The following is a 16,631-nucleotide window of genomic DNA, read 5'->3' as shown; positions in this document are numbered from 1 at the left end:
AGGCATGTTGTAGGTATTCATACGGCTGGTAGAATAGTTCTCCCCAAGATGGGGAAGAAATTCAGAAGCTAGTGAAAAAGGAGGAAACTAACCCAGTAAAGTCAGCATCAAATTGAGTTGCTAGGAAACAAGAAGATCCTGACACAGTGGGATCCTGGGTGTCAAGGTTAAGCGAGATAGGAGAAAGGAAGGAGAGGAATCAAAACATGAATGATTTCAGGGAAATGCTTAAACTGTAAAGGTGCCAAGCTCATCTTTAAAAGCAATACCAAAAAATTAAATGAAATAGGGCATTTGGAAAGAGATGAGGAACTTGAGCAACAGAAGTGGATAAAAGGTCAAGTGAAGCTAGTAGAGGGGTCTCCCGTTGTACAAACGTGCCAACAATTGCCCTCCCTCTCCCCTGAGCAGCCTGGCCCCTCTCTCACACCCACAACTAGAGGTCCTGATAGTACTGCCATGGGAATTTTTGTGATAAACCCTGGAGCCTTATGAATCTCTGAGATTGATGTTCAGAAAGAAAAGAAGACGCTATAACTAGCTGAGGGAAGCTGAACTCCAAAGCAAAAGACCAGCCTGAACCTGAAGTCTTCCCCACAATACTCCCCAAAGTATTCTTCTATGGGAAGTAGCTTCTTATACTGCCTGAAATTCTACTGGTTAAAGATGCATATGCATCACTGTATACCCTCTTTTTAAAAGATCAAAAACTCCGGGGATGTTATTAGAGATGTTAGTAGTCATTCACACATTAGTATAAATTACTAAAAAATTTGTCCACTTGTCTTTCTAACATCTTGCTGAGATCATCTGCTCTAAGGAAAAGGAAGTTTCAATTAAGGATGAAAGTTAGTAAATGACTGTATATTTCTTCATGTCTTTTGTTCCATTTTGTATTCCTGATACTTCTGAAAAGGATTTGAGGCAGCAAATATTTCTGGATTTTGAGGATTTTATGAAAAAAAGATAGACTGATTTTGCCCTCCCCTCTCCCTCTCCCTCCCATACACACATAAAATAGTGATGCTGTCTATAGTTGAATATGTAGTTGGAACATGGTTAGGGGGTTAGAAACATTAAATTGAAGTGACCTCCGTTAACATTGTTTCCTGCTAGTTAAACTACAAAACGCAATGGTTGGATCAGAACAGAGAGAGTGATACTACATCAGCTTTAAAGAATCAGTCCTATTGGGAAATCACATTTGGCTCTAATCTGATTGAAGAAATCACCACTGTTAGAGCAGGAATGTATCTAGCAAAGGACCCGGAAGCTTAGGAAAGGGAAGGTGAAAGAAGAAAGCCCTGAGTTTTGATTATGCATGCTGTAACCAGAGGAGAGAATAGTGGGGCCTAAAGGTGTCCTGTCCAGTCCTGTGACAGCTGATGTCCTGATCTAAGTGAGGCTCACCACGTAGCTTTCTGATTGCGCTCTAGCTTCCTTTATAGATTTGCTGCCAAGGAGGAAACTGGTAGCAACATGCTTATCCAGGGACTAGATAGCCAGTAATATTATTCTGATTGGTACATCAAGCTACTATAAGTTTGTTTAACAGGGGTCAGACCCTGAACTCTAATCCTTTTTGACTCTAAGACCACAAGAGACTGCCTGCATAAGACCTGATTATTATGAACTATGGTCCAAGACTAGAATTTTATTAATAATGGAGGGTGAAAAAAAGCTCCCTTCTACTCCCATTTCTTCTCCTATCTCCCCCACTCCCCTGTATACCCTCTCCTGTACCACCGGATATTCTGTTCCTAGACCCCTAATTTGCATTATAATTCAGCTTTGCTATGGATAAAATGGCTTCAGAAGGATGTCTTGAGCTGCCCCCCACCCCCACCCAGCACCATCATTGTACCTATGAGAAAAAACATTGTTAATTCCAATAGCTGATTCTCAAATGGATTTTGGACCATGACCCAGTGATAACTTGGGGACATTTTGTTCCCGTTAATTGGTCTTTCTAGCCAGCGTCTGGGAGCTGGCTGGGAAATGCCCTTAGTAAATCACTCCCAGTGGTTTGGGGAAGGACAGAGGAGGTTCTAGAAGAGAAAAGTCAGGCTAGGGGGTGGATAGCATGGAGGGGAGAGGAACAGAGAGCCAAGCAATATTCTGAAAATGGAATTTGTACCCAGCCAGAAATAACTGTCTGATCAGGCCTAGCTAAAGACTTTCTGAAATGATGAAGCAACTATTAAAGAGACATCTTTAAAAGCCTCTCTCAGTGAAGATTGAGAAAAAAAAGCCTCTCTCAGTGAAGATTATCACCTCTCTCATTGGTGATAAGCCGGGTGGGTTTATAAGTAACGTGCTCTGCCAGGCAATCTCGATAAGGCCTTATTCTCCCCTCCAGAGTTGGAAATTGAAGTTTTATATCTCACAAGAATATAGCATCTGATGCAATATCCCACCTAAGTGCTCTTGCCCAGTGGCTTGGGATGAACATGCTGATGTCACACTGACTCTATTGAAACAGAAGGACAATAGTCAGCTTACTTCCAAGCCCCTAAATGGAAATGCTGGGCTGGGGTAGGAATAGCCCAATACCAGGCTGCCCCTCACCTAGCTAGTGTGTGAGTTTCTCTCTGGCAGGCATGGGACGGGTCTGGGATGAAGCCAAAGCTATCAAAAGAGACAGAGGTCAGTACAATGTAGTTGCCACAATCCTTCTAGCCTGAAATTAAGCACGTGGATCCTTCCCAAGGGGATTATAACAGCAGTTCTGTCAGAGTGCCATGATTCTCTAGATACATGGAAAGTCTAATTCATTCATTCATTCATTCAACAAACATTTATTGGCTGTGCACCATGTTCCAGAGACTGCTGGTCTAGGAGAGGCAACAGAAGGTCAGTTGCAATCTTATAGGAAGGGAAAGTATGTCCAAGGGACTTTGAAAGTACAGTGGACAGGCATGGTAGGGGATCAGAAACAAGAGATGGCTCTGGCTAGGTTCAGCCCCGACTGGTCAATCACTTACAGAGAAAGGATGAGTGCCTCCGAAAAGGGATGGGGCAGAAAGTCTGGATCTGATTCTGTCTGGGGAAAAAAAGAAATGAAAACACTCAAAACTGAACCCAAACTAGTCACACCAAAGTGACAATGGCCCAAAGTGACAGGGAGCCAGGGTTTTCACCTAGAGAACAAGAATTAGCCTGACAGGGCAGAACACACTGCTATTTTTCACTGTGCCTGTCAACGTTGATTTACTCAAAGTATCCCCTCCACTTGAGAGAGTTGCTGCAGCTTCCCAAATAATCTGATGACAGAGAAGACACTGGCAGGGCAGTCACAGAGCAGGAGTGGCTGGGTTCATGTCGGGGCCAGGGCAAGCCTTCCAGCTCTGGGGGCAGAGTTGAGTTCAAGCAGAGTTCTACCACTTCCTTTGCATTAGAATTCAGTGTCCTCATCTGTAAAACTGAGAGAATAATAGGACCCACCTCTCAGAATTGCTTCAGAGCAAGGATGAAATAAAATAATGTACCAAGCTTAGCACATAATAAGTAGCTACAAATATTAGCCACCATGGCTGCCAACAGTAAAGGAAGGCTACTCTTACTTGGTGTCTGGGAAGACAGTGCTGCCCTGGGTGTCATGGGATGCAGAGCTGCAGTTTTTGGACAAGACAGAAACAAGCCAGGGAAGGGACGCACTCCCTCCTCACCTAGCCAAGCCCCTTCTCCTGGGGCCACACTCATTAAGCAAGGACTGGTGATTGTTCAGTCCCGGGTCTTGCCTGTCCCTTCCCCGAAGACCCACCAACACACTTGCAGATAAGCTTCAAGGAGGCTGTGGATAGGAACTAAGGGAAGGAAGAAGGGGTTGGGGAAAGCAACCAGGAGGCCTCTTTCTGAAGAAAAAAGGGTTTCTCCTAGTATGGGGGAAAGGAAAAGGGCTGGGACTTAGAGAGAAAACACCTCTACAGATTTAACACGCCATCTGAGAATAAGGGCAAAGCTACAGAAGACTTCCTAAGGTCTCTGAGGGGAGGGGAAACTGAAGTTTAAAAATGAAAAGACCTTCAGTCACATGAAGGGATCAGCCAGCTTGTTGGCCCACAGGAGCCGAGGGCCTCTATCCTGCCAAGGCCACATCCAGAGCTCCCATAAACAGCAACAGCTGCAGGTCAGGAATTGTCTGGAATGTAGAATTAGAAACAGTCCAAGATCTTGTGAAAAGAAATGCAGAGGATCTGGAACGCAAGCCAAACCTGAGGAGAGGACAGGGAGAAGGTGGGAAATGGCAGGACCTGATCACAGCCCTGCAGGGGTCAAGAGTGGGCAGGCACAGGACAGTGAGAGCTACCACTCTGATTTAGGGGAACAGTCAAAAGCACTCACACTAATTAATTGGGAGCTGTTCTTTCGGATTAATTCATTTGAATAAAGGTCTCCCCGAGAGCCTGGAAATTAATGCAAAACAAAAGACTGCAGCTGAGATATAAGAACTAACTCAGATGGAGCACCTCAGTCCGTCGTGTTGCTAACAGCCTCTGGTCCTCGCCCCATTCCAGGGAATAGACACATCACCTCCAGAGCATTGCCAAGACCTGCCCAAGCAGAACCACTCTTCTGCTTCCTGGCTGTTCAAACCCCCTGAAGGGAAGGAAGATGGTGTTTGGATTCACAAGTCTTACCAGGCATACCTGAGGATTAGGACTGAGAGATTTTGCCCCCTCCTCTTTTATCTTCTAATAATCCAAAGACCCCGTTAGAATCAAGCAGCCCAACTGTAGCTGACCCAAATGTCAAGAAGTTAGGTGCACAGAGGTGATGGTAGGATTACAAAAAGAAGGTAAATAAGTGCTATGGATGGCCCCTGATTAGGGTTTTTCATCATCTCTCTCAAATTCCTAGTTTCTTCCTTAATCCAAAGGATATCAACCAAGGTAAGCATGTTGACATAGAGATTCCTAGAGTAGAAACCTTTTTGTCAGGAGACAGTGGTCAAAGTGAAACCCAGTTTAACCTTCCTGTTTCCTTCTCTACCACCTCCACTGCCCCACATCCACCCCAAATCCTAGCTTTAGGCTATTTCTTACAGCCAGGGCTCTGCACACCTGGGGGAAATTGATGTAAAAACTAATAGATGCATTGGATTTTTCCATAACCTATCCAAGACACCTGGCCTTTGCTGGGACCCCAAAATCAGTCATCCTGGTGGAGGCAGAGCAAGGTTGGGAAACTGGGGTGCTCAAGAGACCCCATGACAACTTATTTGCACAGGACTTTTATGCCTCTCGTTCTCTACTTACACTTAAAGATGAGAAAGAGCCCCAGGTTAGTCACTGAGCCCTCACCCCTTGTCAAAATTCTCTTCATAGGTGTTCACAAACACTCACCTTCTTCTCATATTTGTGCAACTTGGTACCATGAGAACTTTTCAGTTCCCTTCCCATACACATGCATCTGGCCCAGGAGATGTGTAGGTAAGACACAATAGTTGGTTAACATTTATTACCACAGTACAGTACATGGGCGTATTTGGACAACTCCAAGGCACCAGGAAATAATACAAGTAGAAGAAGCAGTAAGGTGCGTCTGAAAAGGGAAATCTTCCTCATATTGTTTTTATCATCATATCAAGATTTTCAGAAATGGTAGAGAGTTGATTGTACATTCAGAACTAACATGTCCCTTGCAAACAGTGCTTCCATCTCACACATCTTAAAATCGAAGGTACAATCTGCAACCTGAAAGAAGATATTCCCCAAAGCAGAATCTTGGTAATAGGGAATTCAAGACACTCTGATTATTTTAAATGAGTAAGAAGCTTCAAGATCTTCTCAGGGAGGTGCATTATCAGGAAATATTCTGAGCTAAGAACATTCTGCAGAATCCCCCAATAGAAGATGAGGCATGTCAGATGCCCACAGACAGAGAGCAATAAAGTGTAAATAATTTAAAACTCCTTGATATTAACCTGCCTACGCATCACGTACGTCTTTAATAATTAATTCAGCTCAGTCTTTAAAGAAATTCTCTCCATGTAACTTAAATCATTCTCTCTGTTTTGCCTGTTAACAACAGGCGATCATTTCCTGTTTGGGACTCGTCCTTCCCAAGTGAGATGCATTTATTTACACAAGAGACATTTTCCTGCTGTTGCCGGTTTCCATGGATGCGTTCTGCACATGCTCAGTGAGCATCGTGGTTCAGATCAGAATTCTCATTAAGGTACTCACCGTTGTCAGGAACTGTTTTAGTGTTTTATATCTATTGGCATAATTTCCACAGCAATCCTATTGCCCCTCATTATTTCTCTATTTTACAGACGAAGAAAATGGTTAAATAACTTGAATAGAATGCTCCCATCACACCTGCCTGCCCCCAACAGATAAATCATTGCCTGACATATTCACCATGGGAACAAGGCTGTGCATAACTCGTATCATGGTGTTAACTGGGCTTAATTTTGTGTAGAAAAACTTGTCTTGCTGTAAAAGAAGCTGGTCCCTTTAAATACCTGATTACTGAGTCTTGCTAAATCATCCACACACAGAAAGCCTTGGGGGATGAGGAAAGGGGAGTGACAGGGTAATTGAAAATAGCTGAGGAATAGTGACATCAAATGCTTCTAATATAAAAGACACAGGACACCAGCCACAGGAGAAGATTTAGAGGTATAGGGAAGGGAACTGGAGCATGTTTATATTTTGTAGAATGCAGTTTGCTCCAGAAATGGAAATTATTCCAGGAAGGTCAGAGAGAAGATGCAGCTGTAGATGGAGGACAGTTGAGCAGAAACCCCAAGACCCAAAAAGAATCACATCAGGTATATTCACAACACTGTAACTCTATGTAATTTATTGATAGCAAAGTGGGATTTACACAGTGTTTATGCCCTGAGGCTTTGCCTATTAAAAAACGGCTGAGAAGGTCAAAGCAGAGGTGTCATAAATTAAGAAACCACATAGTATATCTTTTTTACTGCACACTATTATTTTCTTGTTTCACTTGCATATGCTACTTATTTGCAGTTTTTTAAAATGAGGTATAAAATTTTTTTAAAGTGAAATGTGTAAAGTACACAAACAAATCTCACCCGCATAGCTTCATGAATTTTTACATACATATTTCTATTTCAACATAACCAACCTCCAGATCAAGAGACAAAATATTTCCACCACCCCAGAAAGTTCCCAGGCAATAGCCACCAACCTCTGCCAGAAGTATTCTTACTTCTAACACAATAAATGAGTTTTGCCTGTCCTTGATAAATTACAGAAATGAAATCAGGCAGTCTATACTCTTTGGGTTCTGGCTTTTTCACTCAACATAATGTTTGTAAGATTCATCCATATTATTGTACATATCAGCAGTTTGTTCTTTTACATTGTGGTTTCATATTCCATTGTATGACAACACTCCTGATTGATTTATCTTTTCTCCTGTTCATGGACATTTGTGTTGTTTCAAGCTTGGGGCTATTATGAATAAAGCTGCTATGAAAATTGTTATATCTTTCTTTGTTGTTGTTGGACAAATGCACTCATTTCTTTTCCATGTTTACCTAAGAGAGGAATGTCTGGGTTATAGGGTAGGTATATCTTTAGCCGTAGTTGATACTTTTGTTGGACACTACAGTACATCCTTCAGATTCTCCTTCAAGACATTCCTCCTAGCTGCTGGGACTGGTGCCAGCTGTCAGCCCTCTTTGGAAATTGCTGCAGCTGAAGAGTGCTTCTCCTTCAGCTCATATCTGTGGCCACATCCGGGGGATCCCTTACGACCAGATAACAAAGGAGAAAAGAAGCCTAAGTTCAGTTCATAGATGCGTTGGTTTGGATGTGAGTATAAGCCAAAAACAGATGACTGTTCACACTCATGGGTGAACCTGAAGACAGTGGTGAGGGGAAATCCTCTCAATGAGCAGAGCCTGGCAGTGAATCTGGTCATCTACTTTGTGTGGCAAGAGAAATGGTCACAGGTTAGAACTCACAGAGACCCATGGGCAGTGGCAAATGGCATAGCCAGCTGACCAAAGTTTGGGAGGAAACAGATGGGAAGGTCAGGGACAAAGAAGAGGTAGAAGGCAGAGGGATGTGGATGGACAGATGGGAATAAGCTTGAAATAGGGAGACTTTAGTATTTCATGTTAATACCCACCCTGGAAGAACCATTAAAAATCCAGTTGGCATCAGCCAGCCCCTACCATTGGCCATGCCAGTTCCAATACAACGGTCTCGTGAATAGAGTAATCACAGTAGGGATGGAGACTGTATGGCACCAACAACATGCCTCCCACTTACAAAGGCTGACCTTGCCCATGCTGCTGTTGAATGTCCAACCTGCTAGCCTAAGTCACCAAGGATATGTCCCTGACATGGCACCATCCTTCAAGTAGGTCAACCAGTCACTTGGTGGCAGGTTGATTACATTGGACCTCTGTCATCCTGGAAGGGGAAGTGCATCACTCTGACAATAAGAGATACATACTCAGATATGGGTTTGTCTCCCCTGCCCACAGAGTCTAAGCCAACTCTACAACTGGAGGTTTACAGAGTAAGTCATCATTTTACAGCAAAGCATCTGTGTGAGGGGGATCCACTGGTTATATCAAATGCCATACAAGCCAGAAGCAGCTAACATGACAGAGTAATGGAATGACCTACTGAAGGAACAGCTAAAGTGCAAATTTGGAAGGGGTACCTTGCAATGATGGGGTGCCATCCTTCAGGACACAATGTATACTCTAAATTAGTGACTTCATGTTACCCCTTTATAGTTATACCTACCGCCTCCCACCCCCCACTATCTCTAACCTCTGGTGGTCACTCATCTGTTCTCCACCTCTATAATTTAGTCATTTTAAGAATGTTATATAGAGGACAGACAGGAGAAGCAAGAAGAACTACAATTCTGCAGCCTGTGGAACAAAAACTACACTCACAGAAAGACAGACAAGATGAAAAGGCAGAGGGCTATGTACCAGATGAAGGAACAAGATAAAACCCCAGGAAAACAACTAAATGAAGTGGAGATAGGCAACCTTCCAGAAAAAGAATTCAGAATAATGATAGTGAAGATGATCCAGGACTTTGGAAAAAGAATGGAGGCAAAGATCGAGAAGATGCAAGAAATGTTTAACAAAGACCTAGAAGAAATAAAGAACAAACAAACAGAGAGGAACAATACAATAACTGAAATGAAAACTACAGTAGAAGGAATCAATAACAGAATAACTGAGGTAGAAGAACGGATAAGTGGCCTGGAAGACAGAATGTTGGAATTCAGAGCTGTGGGACAGAATAAAGAAAAAAGAATGAAAAGAAATGAAGACAGCCTAAGAGACCTCTAGGACCACATTAAACGCAACAACATTCGCATTATAGGGGTCCCAGAAGGAGAAGAGAGAGAGAAAGGACCAGAGAAAATATTTGAAGAGATTATAGTCAAAAACTTCCCTAACATGGGAAAGGAAATACCCACCCAAGTCCAGGAGGTGCAGTGAGTCCCATACAGGATAAACCCAAGGAGAAACATGCCGAGACACATAGTAATCAATTTGGCAAAAATTAAAGACAAAGAAAAATTATTGAAAGCAGCAAGGGAAAAACGACAAATAACATACAAGGGAACTCCCATGAGGTTAACAGCTTCTTTCTCAGCAGAAACTCTACAAGCCAGAAGGGAGTGGCATGATATACTTAAAGTGATGAAAGGGAAGAACCTACAACCAAGATTACTCTACCTGCCAAGGATCTCATTCAGATTAGATGGAGAACTCAAAAGCTTTACAGACAAGCAAAAGCTAAGAGAATTCAGCACCACCAAACCAGCTCTACAACAAATGCTAAAGGAACTTCTCTAAGTGGGAAACACAAGAGAAGAAAATGACCTACAAAAACAAACCCAAAACAATTAAGAAAATGGTCATAGGAACATACATATCGATAATTACCTTAAATGTGAATGGATTAAATGCTCCAACCAAAAGACACAGGCTGGCTGAATGGTCACAAAAACAAGACCCATATATATGCTGTCTACAAGAGACCCACTTCAGACCTAGGGACACATACAGACTGCCAGTGTGGGGATGGAAAAAGATATTCCATGCAAATGGAAATCAAAAGGAAGCTGGAGTAGCTATACTCATATCAGATAAAATAGACTTTAAAATAAAGAATGTTACAAGAGACAAGGAAGGACACTACATAATGATCAAGGGATCAATCCAAGAAGAAGATATAACAATTATAAATATATATGTACCCAACATAAGAGCACCTGAATACATAAGGCAACTGCTAACAGCTGTAAAAGAGGAAATCGACAGTAACACAATAATAGTGGGGGACTTGAACACCTCACTTACACCAATGGACAGATCATCCAAAATGAAAATAAATAAGGAAACACAAGCTTTAAATGACACAATAGACCAGGTAGACTTAATTTATATTTGTAGGACACTCCATCCAAAAAGAGCAGATTACACTTTCTTCTCAAGTGCTCACGGAACATTCTCCAGGATAGATCACATCTTGGGTCACAAATCAAGCCTCAGTAAATTTAAGAAAATTGAAATCATATCAAGCATCTTTTCTGAGCACAACGCTATGAGATTAGAAATGAATTACAGGGGAAAAAATATAAAAAACACAAACACATGGAGGCTAAACACTACGTTACTAAATAAGCAAGCAATTACTGAAGAAATCAAAGAGGAAACCAAAAAACACCTAGAGACAAATGACAATGAAAACACGACGATCCAAAACCTATGGGATGCAGCAAAAGCAGTTCTAAGAGGGAACTTTTTAGCTATACAAGCCTACGTCAAGAAACAAGAAACATCTCAAATAAACAATCTAACCTTACACCTAAAGGAACTAGAGAAAGAAGAACAAACAAAACCCAAAGTTAGCAGAAGGAAAGAAATCATAAAGATGAGAGCAGAAATAAATGAAATAGAAACAAAGAAAACAATAGCAAAGATCAATAAAACTAAAAGCTGGTTCTTTGAGAAGATAAACTAAATGGATAAACCATTAGCCAGACTCATCAAGAAAAAGAGGGAGAGGACTCAAATCAATAAAATTAGAAATGAAAAAGGAGAAGTTACAACAGACACCGCAGAAATACCAAGCATCCTAAGAGACTACTACAATCAACTCTATGCCAATAAAATGGGCAACCTGGAAGAAATGGACAAATTCTTAGAAAGGTATAACCTTCCAAGACTGAACCAGGAAGAAATAGCAAATATGAACAGACCGATCACAAGTAATGAAATTGAAACTGTGATTAAAAATCTTCCAACAAACAAAAGTCCAGGACCAGATGGCTTCACAGGTGAATTCTATCAAACATTTAGAGAAGAGCTAACACCCATCCTTCTCAAACTCTTCCAAAAAATTGCAGAGGAAGGAACACTCCCAAACTCATTCTATGAGGCCACCATCACCCTGATACCAAAACCAGACAAAGGTACTACAAAAAAAGAAAATCACAGACCAATATCACTGATGAATATAGATGCAAAAATCCTCAACAAAATAATAGCAAACAGAATCCAGCAACACATTAAAAGGATCACACACCACGATCAAGTGGGATTTATCCCAGGGATGCAAGGATTCTTCAATATATGCAAATCAATCAATGTGATACACCATATTAACAAATTGAAGAAGAAAAACTACCTGATCATCTCAATGGATGCAGAAAAAGCTTTTGACAAAATTCAACACCCATTTATGATAAACACTCTCCAGAAAGTGGGCATAGAAGGAACCTACCTCAACATAATAAAGGCCATATAGGACAAACCCACAGCAAACATCATTCTCAATGGTGAAAAACTGAAAGCATTTCCTCTAAGATCAGGAACAAGACAAGGATGTCCCCTCTTGCCACTATTATTCAACATAGTTTTGGAAGTCCTAGCCACAGCAATCAGAGAAGAAAAAGAAAGAAAAGGAATCCAAATTGGAAAAGACGAAGTAAAACGGTCACTGTTTGCAGATGACATGATACTATACATAGAGAATCCTAAAGGTGCCACCAGAAAACTACTAGAGCTAATCAATGAATTTGGTAAAGTTGCAGGATACAAAATTAATGCACAGAAATCTCTTGCATTCTTATACACTAAAGATGAAATATCTGAAATAGAAATTAAGGTAACACTCCCATTTACCATTACAACAAAAAGAATAAAATACCTAGGAATAAACCTACCTAGGGAGACAAAAAACCTGTATGCAGAAAACTATAAGACACTGATGAAAAGAAATTAAAGATGATACAAACAGATGGAGAGATATACCATGTTCTTGGATTGGAAGAATCAATATTGTGAAAATGACTATATTACCCAAAGCAATCTATAGATCCAACGCAATCCCTATCAAATTACCACTGGCATTTTTTACAGAACTAGAACAAAAAAATCTTAAAATTTGTAGGGAGACACAAATGACCCCGAATAGCCAAAGCAGTCTTCAGGGAAAATAATGGAGCTGGAGGAATCAGACTCCCTGACTTCAGACTATACTACAAAGCTACAGTAATCAAGACAATATGGTACTGGCAGAAAAACAGAAACATAGATCAATGGAACAAGATAGAAAGCCCAGAGATAAACCCACGCACCTATGGTCAACTAATCTATGACAAAGGAGGCAAGGATATACAATGGAGAAAAGACAGTCTCTTCAATAAGTGGTGCTGGGAAAACTGGACAGCTACATGTAAAAGAATGAAATTAGAACACTCCCTAACATCATACACAAAAATAAACTCAAAATGGATTAGAAACCTAAATGTAAGACCAGACACTATAAAACTCTTAGAGGAAAACATAGGAAGAACACTCTTTGACATCAATCACAGCAAGATCTTTTTTGATACACTTCCTAGAGTAATGGAAATAAAAACAAAAATAAACAAATGGGACCTAATGAAACTTCAAAGCTTTTGCACAGCAAAGGAAACCATAAACAAGACGATAAGACAACCCTTAGAATGGGAGAAAATATTTGCAAACGAATCAATGGACAAAGGATTAATCTCCAAAATATATAAACAGCTCATGCAGCTTGATATTAAAAAAACAAACAACCCAATCCAAAAATGGGCAGAAGACCTAAATAGACATTTCTCCAAAGAAGACATATAGATGGCCAAGAAGCACATGAAAAGCTGCTCAACATCACTAATTATTAGAGAAATGCAAATCAAAACTACAATGAGGTATCACCTCACACCAGTTAGAATGGGCTTCATCAGAAAATCTACAAACAACAGATGCTGGAGAGGGTGTGGAGAAAAGGGAACCCTCTTGCACTGTTGGTGGGAATGTAAACTGGTACAGCCACTATGGAGAAGAATATGGAGGTTCCTTAAAAAACTAAAAATAGAATTACCATATGATCCAGCAATCCCATTACTGGGCATATACCCAGAGTAAACCATAATTCAAAAAGACACATGCACCCCAATGTTCATTGCAGCACTATTTACAATAGACAGGTCATGGAAGCAACCTAAATGCCCATTGACAGATGAATGGATAAAGAAGAGGTGGTACATATATACAATGGAATATTACTCAGCCATAAAAAGAAACAAAATTGAGCTATTTGTAGTGAGGTGCATGGACCTAGAGTCTGTCATACAGAGCAAAGTAAGTCAGAAAGAGAAAAACAAATACTGTATGCTAATGCATATATATGGAATCTAAAAAAAAAAAATGGTTCTAAAGAACATAGGGGCAGGACAGTAATAAAGATGCAGACGTAGGGAATGGATTTGAGGACACGGGGAGGGGGAAGAGTAAGCTGGGACAAAGTGAGAGAGTGGCGTGGACATATATACACTACCAAATGTAAAATAGATAGCTAGTGGGAAGCAGCCACATAGCACTGGGAGATCAGCTTGGTGCTTTGTGTTCACCTATAGGGGTGGGATAGGGAGGGTGGGAGGGAGACACAAGAGGGATGAGTTATGGGGATATATGTATATGTATAGCTGATTCATTTTGTTATAAAGCAGAAACTAACACACCATTGTAAAGCAATTATATGCCAATAAAAATGTTAAAAAAAAAAAGAGAATGATGAAACAGTTTTTAAATGGGGCATATTAATAACCTCATTTATTATTATCACTTCCAGAAGAAATTAGAGTATCATCTCTGAATGTAAAAGTGGTATTTTTACTGCAGGAGACAATATTTCTCTGAAGCTGGTGTCCCCTTCTGCCCTCCATGCCTCTGCAGCTTCCTGACAGCTTCAGGCCACCATGTCCTCGTACCTTCTCTGAGTTGTCTGCCATGAGCACTGAATCTTGAGATTGGGTCTGTGATTGTGCATGTTATTCAACAGCCTGCAAAACATCTCTGCCTTTCACTTTGAAAGGGACACACTTTGTGGTGTTTTATTTCAATTGATCCTCTTCGCATTCCAACCATATATTATAATATCACAGGTCATTAAAATAACGCAAGGGGCTTCCCTGGTGGTGCAGTGGTTGAGAATCTGCCTGCCAATGCAGGGGACGCGGGTTCGAGCCCTGGTCTGGGAAGATCCCACGTGCCACGGAGCAACTAAGCCCGTGAGCCACAACTACTGAGCCTGCGTGTCTGGAGCCTGTGCTCCGCAACAAGAGAGGCCACGATAGTGAGAGGCCCGCGCACCGCGATGAAGAGTGGCCCCCACTTGCCGCAACTAGAGAAAGCCCTCACACCGAAACGAAGACCCAACACAACCAAAAATAAATAAATAAATTAATAAAAAAAAATAACGCAAGAAGTGGCTGCTGCCTTCTCTCTCTGTCAGAGCCAGGGAGGTGAGGGAGAAGGAGAACTGAGTGGGTTTTCAAGGATGGATGGGAAATGTGCAAGGAACAGAACACTTCTAGGTTAGCTTGGGTGAGTATGGGGCTTGGCTGGAAGATTGCCTATTGAGAAACAATGGAAAGAGCATCTCGGGAACATCTCAGAACAGGAAGTGCCTGGGGGCCAAGCTTCCTGCACAGTGGAGCCGGAGGGCAGTTCTGGACCCCAGGAAGCATGGGGTCCCCTGCAGGAGGGTTTCCTGGATCTTCAGTCTGCAGCTGTCTAGCCATGCCTTAAGGAGACTGTGCCTCTCCTCTGCTTCTATTCTATTTTTCTCTGCTTCTCTACTTAAACAACCAAGTAAGTTTCAGTCCTTCCTAGTTCAAATTTTGGAGTGACTTGATTGGCTGAGCTAATCATTTTTTTCAGCCCAGCCTATGGGTCAGCTGTTCTTAGGTCAGCTGTCTGCCTCTGGTCCAATCAGATGTAGCTGGGAGAGATTGGGTTATACGTGTATGACTTAGAATGTGGCTGCCTAAGGCTGTCCTTCTACCAGTGGCTGTGGTGCATTTTGTTCTACATGGGTGTGACAGTCATCATGGTTGACATGTCTAATATAAAAGAAAAAAAAAGCTGTGGGGGGGCTGGGATGGATATGCAGTTGGTTTTCTATCCTTCAAAGAGTAGTTTCAAAGTGTGGCTCCAAGGGGAAAGGCAATGGCCGTTAACTGGGGCTGCAGTGAACCGATCTGTCCTAATTCACAGATAGATATCGCCTATCAACTAAAACGGTAACTAAGTTTTCCAACCATATTTGTGAATTTTCTGTCTGTATACCCTATGTGGATTCATCAGCTCTTTCTATAATAATGTTGCATATCTACTCCAACAACCCCAGTCACGTAAACAACAAATACTTATTTCTCATTCGTGGATCTGAGTTGTGGCTCTGTTGGCTTCAGCTGAACTCAAGCAGAGTCAGCTAGGCATGGCCTGAGGCTGCAAGTCAGAGTCGGGTCTGCTCCCTGTGTCTCTCATCCTGGGACAGGCTAAGAGGCTCCCAGGGATGTATTCCTTTCATGGTGGATGGAAGAAATGCAAGAGACCAAGCCAAACTCTGAAAGCACAATTAGAACCTCTGCTCACACTGTATCTGCCAATATTTTGCTGGCCAAAGCAGATGACGTGGCCAAACCCAACATGGGCAAGGAAGTACACTCTTCCCATGGGTCGGGGGAAGGTATAGCGGAAAGTGAATATTTGCTGAACAATAATATAATCTACTGGACCATGCAATTCTCCTTACTGCCCTGAATCACAGTAGAATTGCCAAACAAGACAATTGATGGCACGTTTGCTGACACTGCAACCTCCTCAAACGAAGAAACCATATCTCAACTTCTTTTGTGCCTAATTTCAAAGTATCTAACCCTATGTGTCACTCTCAGAAGGTGCTCAGTAAAAATCCCTTTAGTTGAACGAAATTATCAGAATTCTGGACCAGGATCAATACCAATCCACATGTCACTATGGTCAAATAAATTCATATTTTCTCTGCTTGAAGGGCTGTGTAAATAGAAGATGAAATGGCAGAATGTAGTCATTAAGAGCATGGGTTCTAAAGTCAACATGCCTGGGTTCTAATCCTAATTCACAGCTTCCTAGCTGTGTGACTTTGGGCAAGTTGCTTAGCCTCTCTGTCTCAATTTCCTCCTCTATAGAGTGAGGATAATAATAGTGACTGCCTGATAGCATTGTCTGAGGTTTACATGGTATATTCATGGAAAGCCCATCAAGGAGGGCCTGACTCATGGTAATTATTTCACTGTTGTAAGCAAGC

Source organism: Balaenoptera borealis (genome assembly GCF_965194805.1).
Source record: "Balaenoptera borealis genome assembly, chromosome: 2".
In the NCBI taxonomy this organism is placed as follows: Eukaryota; Metazoa; Chordata; class Mammalia; order Artiodactyla; family Balaenopteridae; genus Balaenoptera; species Balaenoptera borealis.
Note: the sequence above shows the minus strand (reverse complement) of the source record.